The sequence below is a fragment of the Bos grunniens genome, chromosome 16, assembly GCF_055505025.1.
Source record: "Bos grunniens cultivar Pamir isolate PY7600 chromosome 16, Bosgru_T2T1.0, whole genome shotgun sequence".
Lineage (NCBI taxonomy): Eukaryota > Metazoa > Chordata > Mammalia > Artiodactyla > Bovidae > Bos > Bos grunniens.
The window spans coordinates 13286200-13301023 of NC_141180.1; the positions used below are offsets into that span (position 1 = coordinate 13286200).

At 40.8% G+C, this 14824-nt stretch overlaps 1 pseudogene; it reads right to left on the reverse strand.

Annotated features, from left to right (window-relative positions):
- Window positions 1-237: 237 nt before the first annotated feature.
- Window positions 238-2778, reverse strand: LOC147356187 (histone H2B type 1-C/E/F/G/I-like; annotated as a pseudogene).
- Between the last annotated feature and the right edge of the window lie 12046 nt (window positions 2779-14824).

The window sequence follows — 14824 nt, forward strand, 5'->3', positions numbered from 1 at the left end:
TGTCCATGGAATTCTCCAGGCAAGAATACTGGAGTGGGTTGCCATTCCCTTCTTCAGGGGATCTACCCAACCCAGTGATCGAACCCTCATCTCATGCATTGGCAGGAATGTTCTTTACCACTGTGCCACTGGGGAAGCCACAGAAGACAGTTCCACTCATTTATTCAATAAATATTTATTGAAATATGTAGCACTTGAAATACTGACAAATGCTAATAAATGATAAATCTGGTTGGATTGTGAGCCTGTTAATTCCTCTGGTGAATATTAAAGGAAAATAGCTTTATGCTGATGCTGAAGTTCCAATACTTTGGCCACCTGATGCAAAGAGCCAACTCACTGGAAAAGACCCTGATGCTGGGAAAGATTGAAGGCAGATTCTTTACCAACTGAGCTATTGGGGAAGCCACCATAGTAGGAATCTTATTCACAAGCCAGCTATATGTCTTTCTGTTCAACTGTTTTGAAAATGAATTGCTTCTGTATTTCTTATAATTTCTCCTTTGATAGAAAAGACCATATACCATATCTTTCCTACATGATCATGCGTAACTCTTTAACTCTTTTCTGTATTTTTCTTTTATTCATCACACCATCTATTGAAAACACATCTTTGTTTCCTTAAAGTTTTTTTCCACATTGAGGTATTTGCTGACAAATTTGTAACAGATGTAATAGCTTATTTATGTTAAACCTAGGCACAATGAAAGTTTTATACTTAATATTATATTTAATATGTTGATGATTCAAGACATGTCTATATTATTATTAGATCCATCAAACATTAATATCAGGTACTAATGTAATATTACGTTTTCCAGTTCATGTGAAATGGAAACTCATTTAACTTGATCTCTCTTGTATTTAGAATGTTTTTGGTTTAAAAGTGCTTATTACTATAATTTAGGCCAATTAAATAGAGTTATTTTTACAATCAACCAGGGCAATATTTCCCAAAAAAGAGATATACATAAACACACAACAAGGCCCCAGTTCTTACTTCGACTTCAGTTCTGAGTCAGGTACAGCAATGTAAAACCCATTAGCTTACAAAAGAGGTGGATTAAAAGTGGGCTTCTCACAGATGAAACAAGTCAGCCTTACTTGGCTAGGTGGCAAAATATTAATATTTGCAGAAAAATCAATTTCTAATTACATAGGACATGCCAGCTTCTAATTACCTTCAGTTGAGTTCAGTCCCTCAGTCATGTCCGACTCTGTGACCCCATGGACTGCAGCACGTCAGGCTTCCCTGTGCATCACCAACTCCTGGAGTTTACTCAAACTCATGTCCATTGAGTCAGTGATGCCATGCAACCATCTCATTCTCTGTTGTCCCCTTCTCCTCCTGCCCTCAATCTTTCCAGCATCAGGGTCTTTTCAAATGAGTCAGCTCTTCGCATCAGGCGGCCAAAGTATTGGAGTTTCAGCTTCAACATCAGTCCTTCCAATAAATATTCAGGATTGATTTCCTTTAGGATGGACTGTTTGGATCTCCTTGCAGTCCAAGGGACTCTCAAGAGTCTTCTCCAACACCATCATTCAAAAGCATCAATTCTTCGGCACTCAGCTTTCTTTATAGTCCAACTCTCACATCCATACATGACTATTGGAAAAATCAGAGCTTTGGCTAGACCGACCTTTATTGGCAAAGTAATGTCTCTGCTTCTTAATATGTTATCTAGGTTGGTCATAGCTTTTCTCCCAAGGAGTAAGCATCTTTTAATTTCATGGCTTCAGTCACCATCTGCAGTGATTTTGTAGCCCAAAAATATAAAGTCTGCCACTATTTCCACTGTTTCTCCATCTATTTGCCATGACGTGATGGGACTGGATGCTATGATCTTCGTTTTCTGAATGTTAGGCTTTAAACCAACTTTTTCACTCTCCTCTTTCACTTTCATCAAGGGGCTCTTTAGTTCTTCTTCACTTTCTGCCATAAGGGTGGTGTCATCTGCATAGCTGAGGTTATTGATATTTCTGCCGGCAATCTTGATTCCAGCTTGTGCTTCCTCCAGCCCTGCGTTTCTCATGATGTACTCTGCATAGAAGTTAAATAAACAGGGTGACAATATACAGCCTTGACGTACTCCTTTTCCTATTTGGAACCAGCCTGTTGTTCCATGTCCACTTCTAACTGTTGCTTCCTGACCTGCATACAGGTTTCTCAAGAGGCCAGTCAGGTGATCTGGTATTCCCATCTCTTTCAGAATTTTCCACAGTTTATTGTGATCCACACAGTCAAAGTGAAAGTGAAGTCGCTCAGTCGTGTCCAACTCTTAGCGACCCCATGGACTGCAGTCCACCAGGCTCCTCCATCCGTGGGATTTTCCAGGCAAGAGTACTGGAGCGGGGTGCCATTGCCTTCTCCGTTAACAGCGGCTAGGCATATTATATTTACTTGGAGCTGGTATACTTGGTGACAGCCTTAGTGCCCTCAGACACGGCGTGCTTGGCCAGCTCCCCAGGTAGCAGCAAGCCCACGGCGGTCTGGGTCTCCCTGGATGTGATAGTCGAGTGCTTGTTGTAATGCGCCAGGCACTATGCCTTGCCAGCAATGCGCTTGAAAATGTCATTGACGAAAGAGTTCATGATTCCCATGGCCTTGGACAATATGCTGGTGTCCAGATGGACTTGCTTCAGTACCTTGTACACGTTCACGGAGTAGCTCTCCTTGCGGCTGCACTTGCGCATCTTGCCATCCTTCTTCTGGGCCTTGGTCACAGCTTTTTTAGAGCCCTTTTTAGGGGCAGGAGCCGACTTAGCCGCTTCAGGCATATCTATAATGACAACATCCAACAACACAGAAATATCGTGAAACACAGTCAAAGGCTTTGGCATAGTCGATAAAGCATAAACAGATGTTTTTCTGGAACTCTCTTGCTTTTTATGATCCAGAGGATGTTGGCAATTTGATTCTTAGGTTCCTCTGTGCCTTTTCTAAAACCAATGCCAAAAAATGCTCAAACTACTTCACAATTGCACTCATCTCACATGCTAGAGAGGTAATGTTCAAAATTCTCCAAGCCAGAGTTCACGGATTGTTGAAATCTGGCTTGGAGAATTTGGTGCATTACTTCACTAGCATGTGAGATGAGTGCAATTGTGCGGTAGTCTGAGCATTCTTTGGCATTGCCTTTCTTTGGGATTAGAATGAAAATTGACCTTTTCCAGTCCTGTGCCTCTACTCTTTTGTAGAGTCAGAGGGATAGAAGTAATGAGGAACTAAATTCAAAAGCCACAATTGCACTCATCTCACATGCTAGTAAAGTAATGCTCAAAATTCTCCAAGCCAGGCTTCAGCAATATGTGAACTGTGAACTTCCAGATGTTTTAACTGGTTTTAGAAAAGGCAGAGGAACCAGAGATCAAATTGCCAACATTGCTGGATCATCGAAAATGCAAGAGTTCCAGAAAAACATCTATTTCTGCTTCATTGAATATGCCAAAGTCTTTGACTGCATGGATCACAATAAACTGTGGAAAATTCTGAAAGAGATGGGAATACCAGACCACCTGACCTGCCTCTTGAGAAACCTGTATGCGGTCAGGAAGCAACAGTTAGAACTGGACATGGAACAGCAGACTGGTTCCAAATAGGAAAAGGAGTACGTCAAGGCTGTCTATTGTCACCCTGTTTATTTAACTTCTATGCAGAGTGCATCATGAGAAACGCAGGGCTGGAAGAAGCACAAGCTGGAATCAAGATTGCCAGCAGAAATGTCAATAACCTCAGATATGCAGATGACATCACCCTTATGGCAGAAAGCAAAAAACTAAAGAGCCTCTTGATGAAAGTGAAAGAGGAGAGTGAAAAAGTTGGCTTAAAGCTCAACATTCAGAGAACAAAGATCATGACATCTGGTGCCATCACTTCACGGGAAATAGATGGGGAAACAGTGGAAACAGTGTCAGACTTTATTTTTGGGGGCTCCAAAATCACTGCAGATGGTGATTGCAGCTATGAAATTAAAAGACATTTACTCCTTGAAAGGAAAGTTATGACCAATCTAGACAGCATATTAAAAAGCAGAGACATTACTTTGTCCACAAAGGTGCATCTAGTCTAGGCTATGGTTTTTCCAGTGGTCATGTATGGATGTGAGAGTTGGACTGTGAAGAAGGCTGAGCGCCGAAGAATTGATGCTTTTGAACTGTGGTGTTGGAGAAGACTCTTGAGAGTCCCTTGGACTGCAAGGAGATCCAACCAGTCCATCCTAAAGATCAATCCTGGGGGTTCATTGGAAGGACTGCTGTTGAAGCTGAAACTCCAATTCTTTGGCCACTGGATGCAAATAGCTGACTCATTGGAAAAGACCCTAATGCTGGGGAAGATTGAGGGCAGGAGGAGAAGGGGACGACAGAGGATGAGATGGTTGGATGGCATCACCGAGTCAATGGACGTGGGTTTGGGTGAACTCCGGCAGTTGATGATGGACGGGGAGGCCTGGCGTACTGCGGTTCAGTGACCGAACTGAACTGAAAGTCAAAAGGCAGAACAGAGAGGGAGAGGCAGTGGGGAAGTAAAGTGAAAGGGTCTACAGTCTTGCAAAACATCTCCCAAGGAATGGCCAGCCTTTGGAAAGGGTATATTAATCTCTTCTATTTGCATGTGGGCAGGGACAAACCATCTTTCCATGAGCTGAACAAAAGCCCTTTAGTTTACAGACAAGCAGAGGGACAGGGACCTTTTAAGCAAGCCACTGTGTATGTTTATAATAACAAAAGCAATAAAAAGCAAGTTAAAGAAACAGTTTCCATCATGGAGTCAGAATTGGCTTTTTCTCTACAACAGGACATGACTTAGCAACTGAACAACTCAATTTTATTCCCAGATGACACAGTGATAAAGATTCTGCCTGCCAATGCAGGAGACACAGGAGAGGCAGGTTTGATCCCTGGGTTGGGAAGATCCCTTGGAGGAGGAAATGGCAACCCACTTCAGTATTCTTGCCTGGAAAATTCCATGGACAGAGGAACTTGGCAGGCTGCAGTCCATGGGATCCCTAAGAGTTGGACATGACTGAGCACGCACAAAAAATGAATTTTAAGCTGAGGGTGAGTTTGGCTTTTAGTATGGTCTTATGAAAAGTTCCAGGGGGCAGTTGTATAAGTATTTGAAATTTAGATTAGAGAGTAGAGATACAGCTTTAGAGGTCAGAAACCCTGAAGCTTTTGCAGAAGCAGTTGGGAAAGATGCACACGTCTTATGAGTAGTGCTTCTGAAATTGAGCAGGACCCTGTAAGGCCCTCCCAGGTATAAAAACCTCTCTGGTGACCCAAGGACGAAAGAGCAGATAAAACCAAGGAGGGTCTTGGAATGCAGGAACAGAAAAGCCAGACCCTATCATCCTTCCCTCTCCCATGTTATAACTATTAACTGATTTCAGGTTCTCCTGAGCAGTATAACCTGTCTCCCCTCCTACCCAATAGGGAGGAGATATTTGTGTTACTCTTCCCCTCCTGCAATATATGTGCCTCATCCAATCAGCAAATGACCCACAAGACCCCCTACCCCACCCCTGTACCCTGGGTATAAAAGTGGACTAAAAAAAGGACCACTGTTCAACACTGGCTCTCCCTTGAGCTGGCCCGCTGTTCTAACAATGTCTCCCACTCTAATAAACTTTATTTCCCTCTCATATCGGGAAATTCTTTACCAACCCACACCCAGACCATAACACTCTCCATGCTCCTTATTTCTTGTTTACAGGAAAAAAGGCTTCAGCCTACTTAATCTTTCCTGAGTTCTAAAGGGGGCTTCCCTGGTGACTCAGATGGCAAAGAATCTGCCTGAAATGCGGGAGTGCTGTGTGTGTGCTAAGTCACTTCAGTCATGTCCGACTCTTTGTGACCCTTTAGACTGTAGCCCACCAGGCTCCTCTGTCCATGGGATTCTCCAGGCAAGATTACTGAAGTGGGTTGCCATGCCTTCCTGCAGGGGATCTTCCAGACCCAGGAATCAAACACACATCTCTTATGTCTCCTGCATTGGCAGGCAGGTTCATTACCACTAGGGCCACCGGGGAAGCCTGCAATGCAGGAGACCCGGGTTCAATTCCACGGGGTCACAAAGAGTCAGAAATGACTGAGCAACTAACAAAAAGCAGATTCAAATAGTTCCTTACTAGGGAAGGATGTCAGAGCTATGGGAATGGAGGTCAAAGCTATAGTCAAAGCTATGGTTTTTCCGGTAGTCGTGTATGGATTGAGAGTTGGACCATAAAGCAGGCTGAGTGCCAAAGAATTGATATTTTTGAACTGTGGTGTTGGAGAAGACTCCTGAGAGTCCCTTGGAATGCAAGGAGATCCAACCAGTCCATCCTAAAGGAAATCAGTCCTTAATATTCATTGGAAGGCCTGATGCTGAAGCTGAAGCTCCAATACCTTTGCCACCTGGGATGTGAAGAACTGACTGATTTGAAAAGACCCTGATACTGGGAAGGATTGAAGATGGGAAGAGAAGGAGACAACAGAGGATGAAATGGTTGGATGACATCACCGACTTGATGGATATGAGTTCGAGCAAGCTCCGGGAGTTGGTGATGGACAGGGAAGCCTGGTGTGCTGCACTCCATGGGGTAGCAAAGTGTTGACACAACTGAGTGGAAGTGTTGGACACAACTGAGTTGAACTGAACTGAAGGGAAGGGAGGAAATGCAGAAACAAAGGAGGACCAGGGAAGAAACAATAGTGCAGTGATAAAGCAGGTCTTGGTTTCTCCTCAAGGGATATACATATTTTTGAGATCTTTGTCAGGAACAAAGGTCCCAACCCCAATAGAGAATGGCAACTTCAGGCTAAGCACAAGATTCCTGGGGAACCACCACGCTGTTGCCTCACCACCAACCAATCAGAAGAAAGTCATATGCCCTGCAGCTATCACCCCAAATTTCGCCTTTAAAAACTCTTACCCCAAATGATTGGAGAGTTTGAGGTTTTTGAGCATGATGTTCCTGTTCTCCTTGCTTGGTCCCTGCAGTAAACCTTTCTCTGCTCCCAACTCCAATGTTTCCATTTGTTTAGCCTCCCTTTGCATTGAGCACAAGCACTTGGGTATGGCATCATTTCAAAGAAAGGGAAAACATTATATGAATACAATGTCTGGATATGAGAGGAATGAGAGAAGGAGTAAATTCTTCAGATTTTATTAATAACAAGGGAATAACAAGTTATTAATAGCAAGGGAATTATTGTCCTTAGGGTACAGAGAATTTTTAGTTAGGAAAAGAGCATCTGTCATTTTTCAGATTCTGCAGCATTCAGCCTTGAAGATTTTTACCAATGATTATGAATAGTCCAAAAAAAAATGGATTGCCTTTAGCAAAATAGCCTGTGGCTCATATGGTGGAGGTTGTTTTCATCCACCACTAAAATTAACGTGAAGCATGTGTGAGAAGAGTAGAATTAATATGTGAACAAGAGAAAAAGAAACAGCTAAGAGCAAAAGCCCTTTTATGGGCTGAGGTTCTTTAGAATTTCTTTTAATTAATAAACTTTATTTTTTTAGAGCAGGGTAAGGTCATGGAAAAATTAAGCAGCAAGTACAGAGTTCCCATATACTCATGTCCCCACACATGGACAATCTGCCCCACTTTCAAAAAGCGGGAAAGGGACCCGAAGAGACATTTCTCCAAAGAAGACATACAGATGCTTAACATCAGTCATTATTAGAGAAATGCAAATCAAAACTACAATGAGATACCATCTCACATCAATCAGAATGGCCATCATTAAAAAGTCTACAAACAACAAATGGTGGAGAGGGTGTGGAGAAAAGGGAACACCCTTGCATTGCTGGTGGGAATGTAGACTGATAGAGCCACTATGAAAGACGGTGTGGAGATTCCGGGAAAAGCTAGGAATAAAAGCACCATATGACCCAGCAGTCCCTTTCCTAGTCATATACCCTGAGGAAACCAAAGTTGAAAAAGACACATGTACCCCAATGTTCATTGCAGCACTATTTACAATAGCTAGAACATGGAAGCAACCTAGATGTCCATTGATAGATGAATTGATAAAGAAGCTGTGGTACATATATACAATGGAATATTACTCAGCCATAAAAAGGAACACATTTGAACCCATTCAAATGAGGTGGATGAACCTAGAGCCTATTATACAGAGTGAAGTAAGTCAGAAAGAGAAATATAAACATCGTATACTGACACATATATATGGAGTCTAGAAAGATGATACTGATGAATTTATTTTCAGGGCAGCAATGGAGAAACAGACATAGAGAACAGACCTATGGACATGGGGGAAGGGGGAAAGAGAAGGGGAGATGTATGGAGAGAGTAACTTAGAAATGTGTGTGTGTCTTAGTCGCCCAGTGGTGTCCGACTCTTTGAGACCCCATGGACTGTAGCCCACCAGGCTCCTCTGTCCATGGAATTCTCCAGGCAAGAATATTGGAGTGGGTGCCATTTCCTTCTCCAACATAGAAATTTACAATACCATATGTAAAACAGATAGCCAATGGCAATTTGCTGTATGAATCAGGGTACTCAAACAGGGGCTCTATGGCAGGTTGAAGGGTGGGCTGGGGAGGGAGACGGGAGGGATATCTGGGAGGGAGGGGACATGGGTGTACTTATGGCTTATTCTTGTTGATGTGTGACAGAAAACCACAAAATTCTGTAAAGCAATTATCCTTCAATTAGAAATTTTTAAAAAGTAAACTTTATTTTTTAGAGCAGTTTAAGGTTATGGCAAAATTAAGCAGCAAGTACAGAGTCCCCATGTACCCATGTCCCCTCACATGGACAATCTGCCCCGGTGCCAGCGTCCCCCACCAGAGTGGCCTGTTTCTTGCAGATGATGAACTTAAACTGACACACCATCATCACCTAAAGTGGCTTTTTGTCTCATCCTCTTTACAAGGTCTTTCACAAAGCAGAAGTTTTTAATTTTAGGGACATCTACATCATCAATCATTTCTGATTTCATGGATCATGAAAGTCTGCTGTATCTAAAAAGTCATTGCGATAACATAGGCTGCATAGATTTTCTCCTACATCATCTTTTATATTTTTTTAGTTTTGCATTTCACATTTAACTCTACTTTGAGTCAATTTTTGTGAAGAAAACTGTGTCTAGATTTTTTCTTTCTTGCATATGGATGTTCACTTGCCCCAGTAGCATTTGTCAAAAAGACTATATTTCTCTATTATAATGCTTTTGCCAAAGATCAATTGACTCTCTTTATGGGGTCTATTCTGGGCTCTCTGTTCTATTGATCTATTTGTTCTTTTGCCATAGTGCACTGTCTTAGTGACTGTAGCTATATGCTAAGTCTTGAAGTCGTTAGTATCAGTCTTACAATCTTGTTCTTCTCCTTCAATATTTAAATAGCCTGGGTCTTTTCCATTTCAAAATCTTAAGAATCAGTTTTCCTATATCCACAAGATAAATTTCTGAGATTTTGATTGAAAGCGCATTGAATCTATCAAGTTGGGAAGAACTGACGGCTTGACAATAATGAGTCTTTCTATCTATGAACGTGGAATTTCTCTAAGTATTTAGTTCTTTGATTTTTTTTTTTTTTTTGTCATCAGAGTTTTGTACTTTTCTTTATATAGATTTTATACATATCTTGTTACTTTGCATACTTGGAATAAATTCCACTTCATTATGGTGTATAATTTTTATACATTGTTGGATTTCTTGTTGTTGCTGTTGTTTAGTCACTAAGTCATGTCTGACTCCTTGCAATCCCATAGACTGCAGCACACAAGGTCTCCCTGTCCTTCACTGTCCCTCAGAGTTTGCTCAAACTCATGTCCATTGAGTTGATTATGCCATCTAATCATCTTATCCTCTGTCACCCCCTTCTCCTCCTGCCTTCAATCTTTCCCCGCATTGGGGTCTTTTCAAATGAGCTGGCTCTTCGCATCAGGTGGCCAAAATATTGGAGCTTCAGCTTCAGCATAAATCCTTCCAATGACTATCAGGACTGATTTCCTTTAGGATTGACTGGTTTCATCTCCTTTCAAGAGTCTTCTTGAATACCACAGTTCAAAAGCATCCATTCTTCGGCACTCAGCCTTCTTTATGGTCCAACTCTCACACTCATATATGACTACTGGAAAAATCATAGCTTTGACTATTTGGACCTTTGTCAGCAAAGTGACGTCTCTGCTTTTTAATATGCTGTCAAGGTTTGTCATAGCTTTCCTTCCAAGGAACAAGCGTCTTTTAATTTCATGGCTGCAGTCACTATCCACAGTAATTTTGGACACCAAGAAAATAAAATGTGCCATTGCTTCCACTTTTTCCCCATCTATTTGCCATGAAATGATGGGACTGGATGCCATGATCTTCATTTTTTGAATGTTGAGTTTTAAACCAGCTTTTTCACTCTCCTCTTTCATTCTCATCAAGAGGCTCTTTAGTTGCTCTTCACTTTGTGCCATTAAAGTGGTGTCGTCTGCATATCTGAGAATGTTGATATTTCTCCTGGCAATCTTGATTCCAGCCTGTGATTCATCCAGTTTGGCAATTCCCATGATATACTCTGCATATAAGTTAAACAGGGTGACAATATACAGCTTTGTCTTACTCCTTTTCCAATTTTGAACCAGTCATTCCCTGTAAGGTTATAACTATTGTTTCTTGACCTGCATATAGATTTCTCAGGAGACTGATAACCAGACCAGGTGGTCTGGTATTCCCATCTCTTAAAGGATTTTCCACAGTTTATTTTGACCCACACAATCAAAGGCTTTCACATAGTCAGTGAAGCAGAAGTAGATGTTTTCCTGGAATTCCCTTGATTTCTCTATGACTGAATGAATGTTGGCAAATTGGTCTCTGGTTCCTCTGCCTTTTCTAAATCCAGTTTGTATATCTGGAAGTTCTCAGTTTAAGTACTGCTTGAAGTCTAGCTTGAAGGTTGTTGGACTTTGTTTGCTAATAATTTGTTGCAAAATTTTGCACCGATACTTATGAGAGATATTAGTTTGTAGTTACCTTTTCTTGTAATGTCTTTGTGTGGTTTTGGTAATAGGGTAATTCTAACTTCATGGTTAAGTTACGAATTATGCTCTCATCTTCTGTTTTGTGGAAGAGACTGTAGAGGTTTAGAATAACTTCTTCTTTAAATGTTTAGTTGAAATTAGTAATGAATCCATCTGGGCCCGGTGCTTTCTATTTTAGAACGTTATTAATTATTAATTCAAACTCTTTAGTAGAATTCATATTGTCTAATTCTACTTGCTTGAATTTTAGTCAAAGTGTCTTTCAAAAATTGGTCCATTTCATCTAGGTTGTCAAATTTGTGGTCACAAAGTTGTTATTTAGCTTATAATTAGCCTTTTTATTTCCATTATAATAGTATGCCCACTCTCATTTCTGATATTAGTAATTTGTTTCATTCTACCCTCACCCCCAACCCCCATTTTTCGGTTTTGTTTCCTCAGGGGGAAACTAAGATTACTGATTTTAGATTCTTCTTCTTTTCAAATACATGCATTTAATGCTATCCACTTCCCTTCAAGCAGTGCTTTGGCTGAATCCCATGAATTTTAAGTTGTATTTTTATTTTTACTTAGTTTAAAATTTTTTAATTAAATTTAAAAATTAAACTTAGTTTAAAATTTTTAAGCCTTTGACTGTTTGTATCACAACAAACTGTGGAAAATTCTTAAAGAGATGGGAATATCAGACCACCTGACTTGCCTCTTGAGAAATCTGTATGCAGGTCAAAAAGCAACAATCAGAACTGGACATGGAACAATAGACTGGTTCCAAATCAGGAAAAGAGTACGTCAACACTGTATATTGTCACCCTACTTATTTAACTTATATGCAGTGTACATCATGCAAAATGCCAGGCTGGATGAAGCACAAGCTGGAATCAAGATTGGTGGGAGAAATATCAATAACCTCAGATACGCAGATGATACCACCCTTATGGCAGAAAGCAAAGAAGAACTAAAGATCCTCTTGATGAAAGTGAAAGAGGAGGGTGAAAAAGTTGGCTTAAAACTCAACATTCAGAAAACAAAGATCATGCTATCTGGTCCCATCACTTCATGGCAAATAGATGGGGAAACAATGGAAACAGTGACAGACTTTATTTTCTTGGGCTCCAAAAAAGCAGCCATGAAATTAAAAGACACTTGCTCCTTGGAAGAAAACCTATGACCAACCTAAACAGCATATTAAAAGCAGAGACTTTGCTTCGCCAACAAAAATCCGTCTAGTCAAAGCTATGGTTTTTCCAATAGTCATGTACAGATGTGAGAGTTGGACTATAAAGAAAGCTGAGCACCAAAGAATTGATGCTTTTGAACTATGGTTTTGGAGAAGACTCTTCAGAGTCCCTTGGACTGTAAGGAGGTCCAACTAGTCCATCCTAAAGGAAATCAGTCCTGAACATTCATTGGAAGGACTGATGCTGAAACTGAAACTCCAATACTTTGGCCACCTGATGCAAAGAACTGACTCATTTGAAAAGACCCTGATGCTGGGAAAGATTGAAAGCAGGAGGAGAAGGGGACGACAGAGGATGAGATGGTTGGATCGCATCACCGACTCAATGGACATGAATTTGTGTAATCTCCGGGAATTGGTGATGGGTAGGGAAGCCTGGCATGCTGTGGTCCTTGGGGTCACAGAATTGGACATGACTGAGCAACTGAACTGAACTAAAAATTTTAAATGTCTCTTATTATTTCTAATTTGACCCATGTGTTATTTAGAAGTGTGTTTGGTAATCTCTAAATATTTGGGAATTTTCTGGTTATCTTTCTGGTTATTGATTTTTAATTTAATTCCATGTGGTCTGATACATTGTATGATTTTTATCATTCTCAATTTGTTAAGATGTTCTTTTTTATGGCCCAGAATGTGGTTTATTTTTGTGTATTTTCTTTCTGACCTTGAGAAGTACCTATATTCTGGTGTTTTTGAGTAAAGTAGTCTACTGCTGGAGAAGGCAATGGCACCCCACTCCAGTACTCTTGCCTGGAAAATCCCATGGACGGAGGAGCCTGGTAGGCTGCAGTCCATGGGGTCACTAAGAGTCGGACACGACTGAGCGACTTCACTTTCACTTTTCACTTTCATGCATTGGAGAAGGAAATGGCAACCCACTCCAGTGTTCTTGCCTGGAGAATCCCAGGGACGGGGGAGCCTGGTGGGCTGCCACCTATGGGATTGCACAGAGTCGGGCACAACTGAAGTGACTTAGCAGCAGCAGCGGCAGCAGCAGCAGCAGCAACAGCAGCATGGTGTATCTTTCTCCATCCTTTTACTTTATTCTGTGTGTGTCTTTATATTTAAGGCAGTTTCTTGTAGAAACCATATAGGTGGTCTTCTTCTTTGGTTTGTTCTGATAATGTCTGTTTTTTAGTTGATATATTTGTACCATTGTTGCTTAAAGTGATTACTGATAGAGCTGGATTACTATCTATCATATTAACTTTTTTCTACTTGTTTTCCTTGTATTCTGTTCCTATTTTTGTCTTCCATTCTTTTTCTGATAATTGTGCTTTTAATTGGGTATTTTATATGACTCTATTTTCTCTTCCTTCTTAACATATCAATTATGCTTAAAAATATTAAAGTGGTCATCATATGCATTTGCAATTAAACCAATTCCATTTTCAAATAACATTATACCACTTCATGCTTCATAATAAAATATTCCGAATTCCTCCCTCTTCCTTTGGTGTAATTTACCTATTATACATAAGCTGTAATTTACCTCCTATCAGGTCAGATCAGATCGGTCGCTCAGTTGTGTCCGACTCTTTGCGACCCCATGAATTGCAGCACGCCAGGCCTCCCTGTCCATCACCAACTCCCAGAGTTCACTCAGACTCACGTCCATCGAGTCAGTGATGCCATCCAGCCATCTCATCCTCTGTCGTCCCCTTCTCCTCCTGCCTCCAATCCCTCCCAGCATCAGAGTCTTTTCCAATGAGTCAACTTTTCACATGAGGTGGCTAAAGTACTGGAGTTTCAGCTTTAGCATCATTCCTTCCAAAGAAATCCCAGGGCTGATCTCCTTCAGAATGGACTGGTTGCATCTCCTTGCAGTCCAAGGGACTCTCAAGAGTCTTCTCCAACACCACAGTTCAAAAGCATCAATTCTTCAGTGCTCAGCCTTCTTCACAGTCCAACTCTCACATCCATACATGACCACAGGAAAAACCGTAGCCTTGACTAGACGAACCTTTGTTGGCAAAGTAACGTCTCTGCTTTTGAATATGCTATCTAGGTTGGTCATAACTTTCCTTCCAAGGAGTAAGCGTCTTTTAATTTCATGGTTGCAGTCACCATCTGTAGTGATTTTGGAGCCCAGAAAAATAGAGTCTGACACTGTTTCCACTGTTTCCCCATCTATTTCCCATGAAGTGGTGGGACCGGATGCCATGATCTTCTATACATAAGCTATAATCCTTAAATACACTTTTACCATTATTATGTTGAACAAACTGCTACTTGTTAGATCAATTAAAAATAAGAAAAATAAAAGTTTTTATTTTACTCTTAGTCTTCACTAATGCTCTTTGTTTTTCTGTAGATCTGAGATTCTAACTTTCATAATTTTCCTTCTCTCTGAAGAACTTCTTGTGTAAGGCAGATCTACTGGCCACAAATTCCCTCAACTTTTTTCTGAGAAAAGTTGTTCCTTCACTTTTGAGGGTTAGTTTCCCAGTATACAGAACTCTATCTTGTTGTTTTTTCAACATTTTATTTCATTTTCTTCCTGCTTGTATGGCTTCTGAGGGGAAATAGGATATAATTCTTATCTTTGTTCTGTATATATGGTAAGGTTTTTTTTTCCTCTAGATTCTTTAGAGATTTT